Consider the following 14,479-nt stretch of genomic DNA (forward strand, 5'->3'; position numbering starts at 1 on the left):
AATGAAGAAAGAGGTAGTCCTTGCTTTTTTATATATAAATATGTTTATTGAATATATACATTAAAAACAGGGTACAGAAAAGTAAAGGGAATATATATAATGTATATTCTAGCAATTATAGTTTACTTATATAGTACACATGTGGGTAAGGAGAGAAGAAGAGGGGGAGTGGGTTGGAGAAGAAGGGGAAGAGATACAAGGGGACTCCTCTTACTACTCTTTTTTTTTTTTTGGTCCTTGCTTTTTTTAGTGGTGCCAGTAACAAGGGACCTTGGAAAGGGAGGATGAAAGAAAAAAGAGACGAAAAGGCACTTTCATTTCCCAGAGAACGAGGGAGAGGAAAAGCAGAGAAACCCCAAGATCCATCAGACATGTATTTGTCTCATTAAAAAGGTGTTTTTAATGTATAATGTCCTGGAATGTAGTTGTCATCCAGCTGTGCGTGCAAGACAATGTTGCCTCTTGCTTGTATTCTGGTTTTTTCTCTCTCCCCCCCCAACCCTTTAGCCATTCTCCTCTCCCACCTCACTGGGGCTGCCATCAATTTCTTCTCATCAGCAGTAGTTACAGTAAATGGATTCATTTGTGAGCAATAGAAGCCGAGAGACAAAGGTGACAATATAATTAAGGTTTTTAATTCTATGCCTGAACAGTTAAGTCCAAAACTCATGATAATTAGCTGGCTGTAATGAAAGATCTTTAGTCGTTATTTTCCCTTTGTTTCCTGTAATGGTTCATTTTGGCCAGCCATATTTGTCCTTTAATCTGAATTCTGCTTAGGCTCTGTACTTGTCACTCCATTTATACCCAGAAAGTGCAAGAGAGAGGGGGGGGGGATGAGGGCGATGTTCATTCAACATCGGAGTGCAAAGCATGGCTATTTGTACATATACTAGAGGCAATATAATATAGAGTTAAACACACTTCAGCCTATTCTTGGAAATGTTATTCTATAGGAAACCTCTCTCCACCAGTGAGGGCCATTGGAGTTAATAACTGCCCACATGTTACAGGAGGAGAAGCCTGCAGAATTGTTCTGAGTCAGATTATAACATAAGACAACCAATCATCTCCATCTGTCTTCTCAACCTAAACCCTTTTAATTTAAAGAGATGATGATTCTTGTTGTTGCTGTTATTATTGTTATTATATTCTACAGTTGTTAACCTCTAGAATATAGCTTCTGCTCCGGCAATCTCACACTACTCACAAGAGCCCACAAAACTTTTGCCAGACCCATCCTTGAATACAGCTCATCTGTCTGGAACCCATACCACATCTCGGACATCAACACCCTTGAAAACGTCCAAAGATATTTCACCAGAAGAGCCCTTCACTCCTCCACTCGAAACAGAATACTCTATGAAAATAGACTAACAATCCTGGGTCTAGAAAGCTTAGAACTACGGTGCCTAAAACACGATTTAAGTATTGCCCACAAGATTATATGCTGCAATGTCCTACCGGTCAATGACTACTTCAGCTTCAACCACAACAACACAAGAGCACGCAACAGATTCAAACTTAATATTAACTGCTCCAAACTTGACTGTAAAAAATATGACTTTAACAATCGAGTTGTCGAAGCGTGGAACTCATTACCGAACTCAATAGTGTCAACCCCTAACCCCCAACATTTCTCCCTTAGACTATCCATGATTGACCTCTCCAGGTTCCTAAGAGGTCAGTAAGGGGCGTACATAAGTGCACGAGTGTGCCTTTCGTCCCCTGTCCAATTGTCTTTCCTTTATCTCATATATCATATATATTTTCTTCCTTTCATATATCTTCTCCTCTATTTTTACATATTATCTTTATATATATTACTTCATGTCTATTCTCTTCTATATGTATTGTGTATTGGACAAATGAATAAATTAAAATAAATAAAAAATATCTCTTAAAGCTTTTAAAACCTAGCTTTGGTCCAAGTCCTGGGATTAATGTATGAATACAATCTGAGTTGGAGCTGTTGTGATTAATGTTGTCAAAGCTGAAGAAGCTTCTTGAGTGAGAAGTGAAATGTTGTCAAAAGAATAAACAAGAAAGATCTTTCATTTCAAAATTGCTCCCCATCCTCCCAAATGTCCCAGATTCATCATTTCATTTTGACCCATGAGCAATTGTCCACTAAGATTCCCTCTCACAGTTATTACTAATGAGCAAAGTACCACATATACTGTACGTGTGCATTTTGGGTTTTTTTGCCTAAATGTAGAACCTTACTTTTTTCACCATTGAATTTCATTTTGTTAGATAGCATCCAATGTTCAAGTCTGTTAAGATCCTTCTGTGTCTTGAGCCTATATTCTGGAGATTTTTTATTTGTTTGTTTGTTTGTTTGTTTATTTATTCTATTTTTATGCCGCCCTTCTCCTTAGACTCAGGGCGGCTTAAAACATGTTAGCAATAGCACTTTTTTAACAGAGCTAGGCTATTGCCCCCACAATCTGGGTCCTCATTTTACCCACCTCGGAAGGATGGAAGGCTGAGTCAACCTTGAGCCGGTGATGAGATTTGAACCGCTGACCTTCAGATCTTCAAGTCAGCTTCAGTGGCCTGCAGTACAGCACTCTACCTGCTGCGCCACCCCAGCTCAGTTTTGGCTATTCCTAACAATTTGGTGTCATCTGAAAATTTGATGAGTTCCCCATCTATCCCCAAGTCATTGATGAAGATGTTGAAAAGTACTGGACCTAAAACAGAGCCTTGGAATACCCCACTGCAAGCTTCCTTTCATGTAGATGCAGTTCCATTGAGGACTACACTAAATTTGGAGTACTCAATATGATGTCTAAAACTTCAAAAAAATTGCGATGAAGTTGGGAATAAATAAATCTGGTCAAATTGATAGAGGTTTGCCATGAGAGGCAAAGTAGTTAATTAACAGGTCTCTCATTTCAACAAGTCAGGAATACAAGAAAAGAGACTGTTAGTAATAATAAGGGAAACAGAGGTAGGAAATTGTGGGAATTGCTAAGGAGCTTCTTGGCAATCGGAATAGAGCAGTGGTCCCCAACCTTTTTTCCACCAGGGACCAGTTTCAGCAAGACAATTTTTCTATGGCCCGGTGGGGGCGGAAAGGGGTGTGGTTTTGGGTGGGATTAAGCATGAGGGTATAGCTTATCATTCCATTGTCTCTCTTCCCTCCCCCCCTTTTTAATTTTGCGGGGGAACCGAGGTGACAGAGGGAGGAAGTGTAGGAAGGGGCAGTTTCCTGTCTCCTTCCCCTCGCGTTCACTCGGGACCGCCGTTTGCCTTTCAGCAGATTCAGAGGACACCCCCCCGCCACCGCCCGCTCCGGCTGGGATTCCAGCAAGGAATCCCAGAGGAGGGAGAGGTGCCTCCATGGACACAGTCACCTTCCTTTGTGATCGCTGCCTGCTTGGAGTGCCCACCACCAGATCCGGTAATTTTCTTGCAGCAAGGAATCCTTCCAAAAGAAAATTACCGGAGCTGGTGATGGGGGTTTCATGGTCACACGCACACCACTGGGTTCGCTCCCACCCAGGACCCCGGGAATAGGGTGGGGGAGCCTAGCAAAAAAAGAGCTGCACAATGCCAAAGCCTTTCCGTTTGAGCTGCAGGCAGAGCAAGGGCTTTGCGAGGGCTTCGCAAGGAGGAAATAGACCACTTTCGACAAGAGAAGAAAGACAGGAAAGGAAGAAAGCAAGCAAGCAAGTAAAGGTTTTCTCAGCCCGAGGGAAACGGCGGTCCTGAGTGAACGCGAGGGGAAAGAGACAGGAAACAGCTTGGCACTCGCCGGCTCCACAGCAGCTGCTGACTCCGCGGACCGGTGCAACATGCCTTGCGGCCCGGTACTGGTCCACGGACCGGCGGTTGGGGACCCCTGGAATAGAGCCTTCAACTCAACTCCTTTGGAACTGAGGCCTGCAGAATAGAATGGAAAGAGAGAAAAATCTTGGAAAAGATATTAGGAATTCAGATCAGTTGGCAGCTTGATCATGTGCTGGATGGATGTGGTGTTGGAATGATGATCCGTGGAGTCATCCAAGGATTTGTGCTCATGAGGGAATGGATGATGCAAAGAGAGTAGAGAGGAGAAAGAGCAGGTAGGCTTCAGATAGCATTAGGGTTAGCCAAGAGAAAGGAAAGGAATGTAGACTGTAGCAGCAACGACTATCAGTATCTTTCTGTATTATCTGACTATGTATCAAGAGCTTAAAGAGACTGCCACCCCAAGCCAACCTCTTAGGATACTTAAACAATTCTTCTGAGTTCAATAACCACTATGATAATTATTATACCTTGTGTGGTTATTGGTTTTAGTTATGAAAGACAAGAACAGTCTGACTTTACTGCTAACTTCAGAACCAATGACCACACAAGGTATAATAATAATCAGAGTGGTTATTGAACTCAGAAGAATTCTTTAAGTACCCTAAGAGGTTGGCTTGGGGTGGCAGTCTCTTCTCACCCAGTTCCCAAGAAACTATATCCTTAAAGGACTAGTACATATACTAGTACTTGTGTGTGTGTGTGTGTGTGTGTGTGTGTTTGTGTGTGTGTGTGTGTGTGTGTGTGTGTTGGATCTAGCGCTATCCTAGTCTCCCTTAATTTTAAAAATTCAGGAAAAACATATGATACAAAGAAAACATAGGTTGTTGGCTATAAATAAATTAACTGCCTTGAAGTGGCCCTGGGTTGGGCCTAAAGGCAAAAAGGAGCTGTGATGTTCCTTCAATATACCAGGGTGATCCAACAGAAAAAACATATAGCCCCTCTCTGGTGCAAACCTGAAGGGATCAGATCTGGTGGTCTGAGGTTAATTCTCTCCCTTACAAGGCAGGGGCCCCAGGATCAAATCCCAGTAAGGGTATGGCTAGCTGATGTTGGCATATTTGGGTTTCTTCCCGTGTAAGATTCAGAGATTTCTGGTGACGTTTCCACAAGGTCCCACTCGTCATCTTCAGGCTGGTACTTCTGTCCTTGTCCTAGGGTGAACACAGCGAGACCTGAGCTGCCTTTCCTCTATAAATACTGGTGGGTGGGTGTGGTTTGATGGCTCAGCAACTGCCATGTAAAATCTGCCCAGCCACATATATTGGACTAACTAACAGGAGAGTAAATGCACGTGTTGCAGAACATAAGAATGCATTAAGAAAAAAAGAAAAAACTTCCTCCCTTTTCCAACACTTCAAAACTACAGGACATAAAATTGATTTTGACAGAACTAAATTAATTTCCAAAACAGAACACTACAGCAAAAGAATAATCATGGAAGCCATCGAGATAGAAAAACATCCCCAAAATATGAACAAGCATGATGATAACTCCTGCCTACCAGATATCTGGAAACCAGCCCTCATTAACAAACGTATCCCTGCCATACAAACTGAAACCAGACACAGAACAGACATTGCAAAACAACTAAGTAGCTTGCAAGCTCCAACTATTTATTTATTTATTTATTTACTTACTTACTTACTTACTTACTTATTTTTTGTCCAATACATAATACACATTGAAGAGAAAGATATGTAATAATATAAGTAAAGAAAAGAATAGAAGATAAGATATTTAAGTACAGGTGAACATATTTGAAAGGAAGAAAAGATAAATGAGATAAGGAGAGACAATTCAACAAACATCAACTAATCAGCATACCTCAGTTACATCAATGACCCCAGGTATTACCCCACTGACTCACCAGGAAGTTTCAACACAGCATGCAGCTGCTGAGCCATCAAACCATACCCACTCACCAGTATTTATAGAGGGAAGGCAGCTCAGGTCTCGCTGTGTTCACCCTAGAACAAGGACAGAAGCACTAGCCTCTGCTAGAGAATTGGCAGCAGGCTTGTTTAAAGTAAATTGGACAGAAACTAAAGGGATACTTCTGGAAGATCTCTGAAAAACAGCATTTCAAATTTGGACCAGCTCCTACATTTAAAGCAGAAACTACACATAAGCTATACCTGTACCATTGGGACCAGAGACTATTTGAAAGCCTACCTAAGTCTTAAGATCTTGAGAAGGAGCTTTCTTTTGGGGTCTCTCCTGACCATCAGAAGCATCCTTGATAGAATGTGGGGAAAAATGCCCTTTACACTGGTTGCTTCCAGATCTTGCATTTCTTTGTCAAAATAGTTCTTTCTCTTTTGATCGCCTTTGGCAAGCAGACCAAGCCCTTCCTTTTCAGGTCCACATTTGATATTTATTGGCCAATGAAGAGTCCAGAGACAAAGGCTAAGCAAAGACGGTTCCTTTATTCAGCTCTTAAAAGGGAAGTGACAATCAGCGGAACAGGTCTGGCTTAACATGGAGAGTAGCCGCTCTTTTATACTTTTGCGGCTCCCGCCAAAAGAGAGCAGTCAGCGTCTGAACCAATCAGGCGCGACTTCCTGTTTCAGCACAGACAGCATTTTTTCATGGAACCAAACTATTTACATAGGATTCAACACCCCTCCCTCCTTAGTCAAAAATACATCAATCAAGTAAGCCATGTGACGAAATCCTCCAATCTGCTCGGTCTACGCAGGGTTCTCTCCGACCTGCGCAGATCATTTGAGTCCTCGCTTCCAATGGTGGAGGTCGGTTCGCCTGTACCTCCCCAGTGCGGCTGGGGCCGAGTTTGGGCTCCGGCCCGCTGAGTCGAGTGGGCAGGCACAACACCGGCCTCTGAGGACGAAGATGGCTCGGCGTCGCTGGAGGACCTTTCCTGGCTCGGTAAGTCCATTTGAATGTCCATTAAAATGGGTTGCGCATTACAGTCTATTAGAGGGGAAGAGTCTGTTTTAGCGGATTGCACAGGGGAGGTTTCAATGCGCCTTTGTACATGGTCAATGTGCCGCTTCCACATTCGACCATCTTCCAATTTTACAATATATGTTTTAGGAGCAGTTTGTTGTACAATTGTTCGCTTCATCCAATTCAAACCCCCATCAAAATTCTTTGCAAAAATACTTTGACCCAAGTACAATTGTCTTTCAGGATTTACATACATAGAATTATGAGTACAATACCTTGGGTGTAATCTATCCAGTGGGGATCTAAGTTTCCTTCCCATTAGTATTTCAGCAGGACTTATGTGAGTGTGGGAATTTGGTGTAATATGTTGTGTTAACAAAAATTGGTCCAGATGCTGTTGTACATCTCCAGGGCCTGACCTGCGCAATGCTTCTTTTGCAACCCGAACGTACCGTTCTGCCAACCCGTTAGCCCAGGGCGAGTAAGGCGAGATGAGAGCATGTCTGATCCCCAAGTTATCTAAAAACAATTCAAATTGCCTGGCTGTCAATTGGGGCCCATTGTCTGACACTAAGATGTCAGGACAGCCATGGGTGGCAAACAAATGGCGCAGAACCTTAATTGTGGTACTAGTGGTTATATTATTCATTGCAATGATTTCAACCCACTTGGAAAATGCATCTACCACTATTAAGAAATACTGTGACCCCACTGGCCCTGCAAAATCAATATGGACCCTGGACCAAGGCCCTGCAGGTTGCTCCCACTCAGCTGGACTTGTTTTGAGGGGATTTGGCCGAGACTCTTGGCATGGATCACACTTGGCTACCCACTTTTCAATATCAGTATCCAGACCTGGCCACCATAAGTGCCCCCTAGCTAGACCCTTCATCCTGACAATACCAGGGTGACCCACATGTAGCATGGTGAGTACTTTGGTCTTTAGACTTTCAGGAATGATTACTCTATCACCCCACAACAGGCAACCTTTAACATATGACAATTCCAATCTTTTGGTTTTAAATTCACTTAAGTTTGTTTCTACAGAGTCATTTTGCCACCCCTTGAGTACACAGTTTACCACCTTTTTTAAAATTGGGTCTTGCTGCGTGTGCACAGCCACCTCCCTTGCTGTTGTTAGTGGGTTATCTTCGAGTTCTATCATTAAAACATCAGCAGATGGGGCAGGGTCCTCTACTAACTCTGCCATTGGGCACCTACTAAGACCATCTGCGTGGTTTATGGTTTTACCCCCTTTTCGTACTGGTACCCTGAGAGAAACAAGGCCCACCTAATTAGTCTTGGAGAGTTGGGGGAGTTGGTTTGTTAGGGGCTAGGAGGCCTAGTAAAGGCTTGTGGTCGGTAACCAATTCAAAACTCCTGCCAAAAAGATAGTTATGAAACTTCTTCACCCCAGCCACTAACGCTAGAGCCTCCTTATCTAGTTGGCTGTAATTTCTCTCAGTATTGGTCATTGTTCTGGAAAAGAAAGCAATTGGGGCCTCTGTATTATTCGGCAAAACATGTGCCAAGACCCCTCCCACACCATATGGGGACGCATCGCACGTAAGCCTGACGGGTAGCAAAGTGCTATACTGGACTACTACACTTGTGGAAGTTAACAACTGCTTTATTTGTAAAAAGGCTTCGTGCTCAGTTCTCCCCATGTCCAAAGGGTTCCTTTCTGAAGCAGCCGGTGTAGAGGCTCTGCTGCTGTTGCCTTCTGTTTTAAAAAAACAGAGTAAAAGTTTAGAAGGCCTAAAAATGCCTGCAATTCTGTTTTATTCTGTGGCTCTGGGGCTTCCCTGATGGCTTTTAATTTTTCAGTAGTGGGGTGGATGCCTTCCCCATCGATTCTATATCCTAAGAATTCTACACTGCTGGTTCCCCACACACATTTGTCAGGTTTGATCCTTAGCCCCTTATCTTGTAGCCTATGTAATACTTCTCTTATTCTTTTGTTGAGTTGAGATTGGTTTTCTCCTGAAATTAAAATGTCATCAAAATAGGGAATGGTCCCTTTAATTCCTGACAACAAACGTTTCATTATGCTTTGAAAAATCCCAGAGGCTATGCTTATTCCAAATTGTAATCTGGTGCATTTAAACGCACCCCTGTGGGTGACAATAGTTTGAGCGAGTGCTGTCGGTTCATCGACAGGGAGTTGCTGGTAAGCTTGGGCTAAATCGATTTTTGCAAACACTTTCCCTTCCCCCAGGGAGTGAAGGAGCTGTTGTACCACTGGAATGGGGTAAGGGTGATGTTGGAGGGCTTTGTTGAGCGTTGACTTATAGTCAGCGCAAACCCTCAAAGAGCCATCAGGTTTAAGAGGCGTGACTATGGGTGTTTCCCATGGTCCCTGCTCTACAGGAACTAAAATGCCCTGGCTTATGAGCTTATCTAGCTGTAGGTCAAGCTTGGGAAGGAGCGGGAGGGGTACCCTGCGTGGTTTGAGCCGGACAGGAGGAAACTTGGGGTCAATAGAAAAGGAGATAGGGGGCCCTTTATACGATCCCAAGGTGGGGCTAAACACTTCTGGGAATTCCTGTAAGAAATTTGGAATGCTATCAGAGTTAACAGTACAAATACCAGAAATTTCAATTCCCAATGGTTCCATCCAAGCCAACCCCAAGAGAGAGTGTCTAGCCCCTGCAACAACAATCATAGGAAGGGTACATTTAACAGTTTTAAACATAATAGGTACATTCACTTGGCCCAGAACAGGTATTATCCCCCCTTGAAAATCTCTAATTACCAATGAAGTTTGTAAAAGGTCAGACTTTGAGAGGCTAGGCATGTACATTCTAAGCTTTTCCCATGGCATAATGGAGTATTTAGACCCCGTGTCAAGTTCCATAGTGCATGGCTTGTTGTTTAGGAGCAGTGAGATTACAATCTTGCTCCCATTTTTTGTTGCCGTGCTATTTACAGAAAATTGATTGAGTAGTCGCGGTTAGCGGTTGAGTAGTTCTTGCGGCCGGAAAACCGAGGAAACCGGTTTTCGCGCGGTTGAGGTGTTTGGGTCTGGAACCGAGGAGGACGAGGTGTGGAAAAAGATTCCTCAGGCAAGGGTGCTCTGCAGGCTTCGGCGATGTGGCCGCGTCGGTTGCAGCGGTGGCAAATGGCGTCCCGGAAAGGGCAGTGTTGGCGCGGATGGTTTCCTCGGCAGCCGGAGCAGGGGGCGACGGGGCGAGGGTATCTGGGTTGTCTCGGCTGGTCCTGTTGCAGCAGAAAACAGCTGTCCTCGTTGAGGCCAGGTGGGCTGAGGTCGTCTGGGGCCTCTGCGCAAGAAACCATGGAGTCGATCTTGGCGACGACTTCCCGCTTGTCATGCTCCTTCATCTCTTTGGCAGCAGCGTCGTCGACCTCTGCGGTTTGTGCCAGCTTGATTACTGCCTGGAGAGACGGCTCGTCTTCGGTGAGGAGCTTGTTTCGGACCATGGCATTTCTCATGCTGAAGATTAGGGCATCAGTGAGGCGAGCTTCTGGGCTATCAAACTTACATTTTGAAAGCACCGTTCGAAGACGCGTAGTGAACTGGTTAATGGATTCGGATTCGAGCTGGGCCATTCTTGAGAACTGGTGCCGGAAAACGACGGCTGGTTTCGTAGGCTTGAAGTGGCTCGCAAGCTTGGTTTGCAGGACGTCCCAAGTGACGGATTTGGCTGGAAGCGGGTCGGTGAGAATCTGGGCGAGATCTGGGCCGCAGTAATTCAGGAAAATTGCCCGCTTCCGTTCGGCGTCAGCGTCCCTTATTCCGGCAGCTTCGAGGAAGATCTCAAACTTGGCCATGTAGGTGTCCCAGGAGGATTTCTCCAGATCGAAGAACTCAGGAGCCTGGCCGATTTGAAGGTTGTTCATCTTGCACGCGTGGTTCTTCCGTCCGTCGTCGCCAGTGAAGAGTCCAGAGACAAAGGCTAAGCAAAGACGGTTCCTTTATTCAGCTCTTAAAGGGAAGTGACAATCAGCGGAACATGTCTGGATTAACATGGAGAGTAGCCGCTCTTTTATACTTTTGCGGCTCCCGCCAAAAGAGAGCAGTCAGCGTCTGAACCAATCAGGCGCGACTTCCTGTTTCAGCACAGACAGCGTTTTTTCATGGAACCAAACTATTTACATAGGATTCAACAGCTAAGACAGTGGTTTCAGCAGTTCTGGAAAACTGGGAGAAGAAATTTGGAGAACCAATAAATACCACCTCTTACTGGCCCTGCCCCCATGAATTCTCTGCTTCTTGAGTCCCAGATGATTGGGAGGAAAGGGGATTTTGCAAGTAACCTTCCTCTGGAGTGCGGAGGGAACAGAGATTTTACAGCATCCTTCCCCTGCCACGCCCAGCAAGCCACACCCACAGAATTGGTAGTAAAAAAAATTTGAAACCCACCAATGCTCCTTTCCCATTAAAATAAATTAAAGTCCCCTTTGAATCAAGCTTTGTGACATCATAGAATGCCCTTGCAATTTTCTTGGTAACAGTATGGAAAAAATGTGACATTGCCTTCCTCTTAAAAACAAAACTAAGCAAAAATAGCCCAGTACCTAAGGAGAAGAGATAAAAGATCTAAAATATTATTCTGGGTTGCCTTTAATAATGGCTATTTTTCTCAACTCTGTAAACTAAATAGATGTAATAATATTATTTTGTACAGCTGGTATAAATTACAAAGGCCCTGTGCCACTTTTTGCAGTATAGATATTTATTTTGTTTTGTTTTGTTTTGTTTTATTTTATTTTATTTTATTTTATTTTATTTTATTTTATTTTATTTTATTTTATTTTATTTTATTTTATTTTATTTTATTTTATTTTATTTTATTTTATTTTATTTTATTTTATTTTATTTTATTTTATTTTATTTTATTTTATTTTATTTTATTTTATTTTATTTTATTTTATTTTATTTTATTTTATTTTATTTTATTTTATTTTATTTTATTTTATTTTATTTTATTTTATTTTATTTTATTTTATTTTATTTTATTTTATTTTATTTTATTTTATTTTATTTTATTTTATTTTATTTTATTTTATTTTATTTTATTTTATTTTATTTTATTTTATTTTATTTTATTTTATTTTATTTTATTTTATTTTATTTTATTTTATTTTATTTTATTTTATTTTATTTTATTTTATTTTATTTTATTTTATTTTATTTTATTTTATTTTATTTTATTTTATTTTATTTTATTTTATTTTATTTTATTTTATTTTATTTTATTTTATTTTATTTTATTTTATTTTATTTTATTTTATTCTATTCTATTCTATTCTATTTTATTATTTTATTTTATTTTATTTTATTTTATTTTATTTTATTTTATTATTTTATTTTATTTTATTTTATTTTATTTTATTATTTTATTTTATTTTATTTTATTTTATTTTATTTTATTTTATTTTATTTTATTTTATTTTATTTTATTTTATTTTATTTTATTTTATTTTATTTTATTTTATTATTTTATTTTATTTTATTTTATTTCTATGCTGCCCTTCTCCTGAGACTCAGCGTGGCTCACAACATATATATAATAGTAATGGGTATAATCCCAAGGTACTATAGATAGATAGTTAATAGATTATATTGATAGATAGATAGTTGATAGATAGTTGATGATAGACAGACAGACAGAGTGCCAAAAAGATTTCCAAACTTATAGAAATAGCGCAAACATTCTCCTCCTCCTCTTAGCATATGAATATCTTTTCCAAGGCTCTATCAAGTGGTAGCCTGTGATGCATTTCTTGGCTGCTTGTTCCTTTACTGTTGATGGTTAATCCTAGAACAGAACAGAATAGAATAGAACAGAACAGAACAGAACAGAACAGAATAGAATAGAATAGAATATAATTTTATTGGCCAAGTGTGACTGGACACACAAGAAATTTGTCTTGGTGCATATGCTCTCAGTGTACATAAAATAAAATATACATTTGTCAAGAGTCATGTGGTACAACACTTAATGATTGTCATAGGGGTCAAATAAGCAATGAAGAAGCAATATTAATAAAATCTTAGGATATAAGCAACAAGTTACAGTCATACAGTCAACATGGGAGGAAATGGGTGAAAGGAATGATGAGAAAAACTAGTAGAATAGAAGTGCAGATTTAGTAGAAAGTCTGACAGTGTTGAGGGAATTATTTGTTTAGTAGAGTGATGGCGTTCGGGGAAAAAACTGTTCTTGTGTCTAGTTGTCTTAATAGTAGAAAAAAAGCTGAAGTTACCCACCACTTCAATATCTTCATTGTTAATTCTAAAGCTGGTTGTTCTATCTCAGTGATGGCAAACCTTTTCTTCCTTCGGTGTTGAAAACATTTGTGTGTGTGCTGTCGTGTATATGCGAGTGCCCACACACATAATTCAATACCTCTTCCCCCGCTTCCCCCGAAGGCCCCCTGGAGGCCTGAAACGGACTATTTCCTAACCTTTGATGATCCTGGTAGGCCCATTTTTCACTGTCCCAGGCTCCAAAGGCTTCTCTGGAGCCTGGGGGTGGCAAAAAATGCCCTCCTCCATCCTCCTGAAGACTCTCTGAAAGCCAAAAATGCCCTCCCAAAGCCTCTGGGTGAGCCAAAAATCAGTTGGCCGGCACATGCACATTGAACTAGGCTAGGGTAACAGCTCACATACTAACAGATGTGGCTCCACGTGCCACCTGTGGCACCCATGCAATAGGTTCACCACCACTGTTCTATCTGCTGTCATTAGTTTGGTCTACTTTATGTGTAACTTCAGTTCCATTTTTTCCCCATTGTGTTCCTTGACAGAAGTATTGGAGCTTGGAGATCCTTTGTCTTTTGTGCTATCAAGGTAGCATCATCAGCATAGCATTGAGGTTTCTTCCTCCAACTGTAAAACCAAGCTCATCTCTCTTTCTACACATGGCATTGGACCAGCATACCTCTGGAACCGCCTTCTGCCACATGAATCCCAGCTGCCGATAAGGTCCCACAGAGTTGGCCTTCTCTTGGTCCTGTTGACTAAACAATATCATCTGGCGAGCCCCAGGGGAAGAGCCTTCTCTGTGGCGGCCCCGGCCCTCTGGAATCAACTCCCCCCAGAGATCAGAACTGCCCCCACCCTCCTTGTCTTTTGTAAATTGCTTAAGATCCACCTGTATCACCAGGCATGGGGGAATTGAGACACCTCCCCCAGGCTTATATAGTTTATGTATGGTATGCTTGTGTTGTATGGTTTTTTAATGATGGGTTTTTAAGATGTTTTTTAAATATTAGATTTGTTACATTGTTATATTGTTACTATTCTTGTTGTGAGCCGCCCCGAGTCTGTGGAGAGGGGCGGCACACAAATCTAAGAAATTATTATTAATTATTATTATTATTTACATTAGAACAAAAATATCTGCAGCAGTCCATTTTCAGTGTAAGCAGGAAATTAAACCCTCACACCTACCACAGCTATATAAGATTTGGGATTCTTAGCATCTGAATATGACCTGCATGTTTAGCCAAAGGGTGGAAGGAAATAGAGTTAAAGACTGTAGAAAAAGCAAGCACGTTTGCACACTGTAATTCTTTCCCCACAGCAAAAGCTTTAACATGAAACACTGGGAGAATTTTATGCAACAGTAACTTTGACTTATCACAGAACATAGAACACATAACACCAATAAGATCCCATAGTGAGATCATTTTGGCACGTAATTTGCCCTCCGTGACCTGCCTGTAATCTTGCCTCAATATCAACAGCTGATGGAGAGCAAAACTGTGCCCCCTCCCCAAAGAAAAATCCTAACAAACC

This window comes from Erythrolamprus reginae, chromosome 2, assembly GCF_031021105.1.
Source record: "Erythrolamprus reginae isolate rEryReg1 chromosome 2, rEryReg1.hap1, whole genome shotgun sequence".
Lineage (NCBI taxonomy): Eukaryota > Metazoa > Chordata > Lepidosauria > Squamata > Dipsadidae > Erythrolamprus > Erythrolamprus reginae.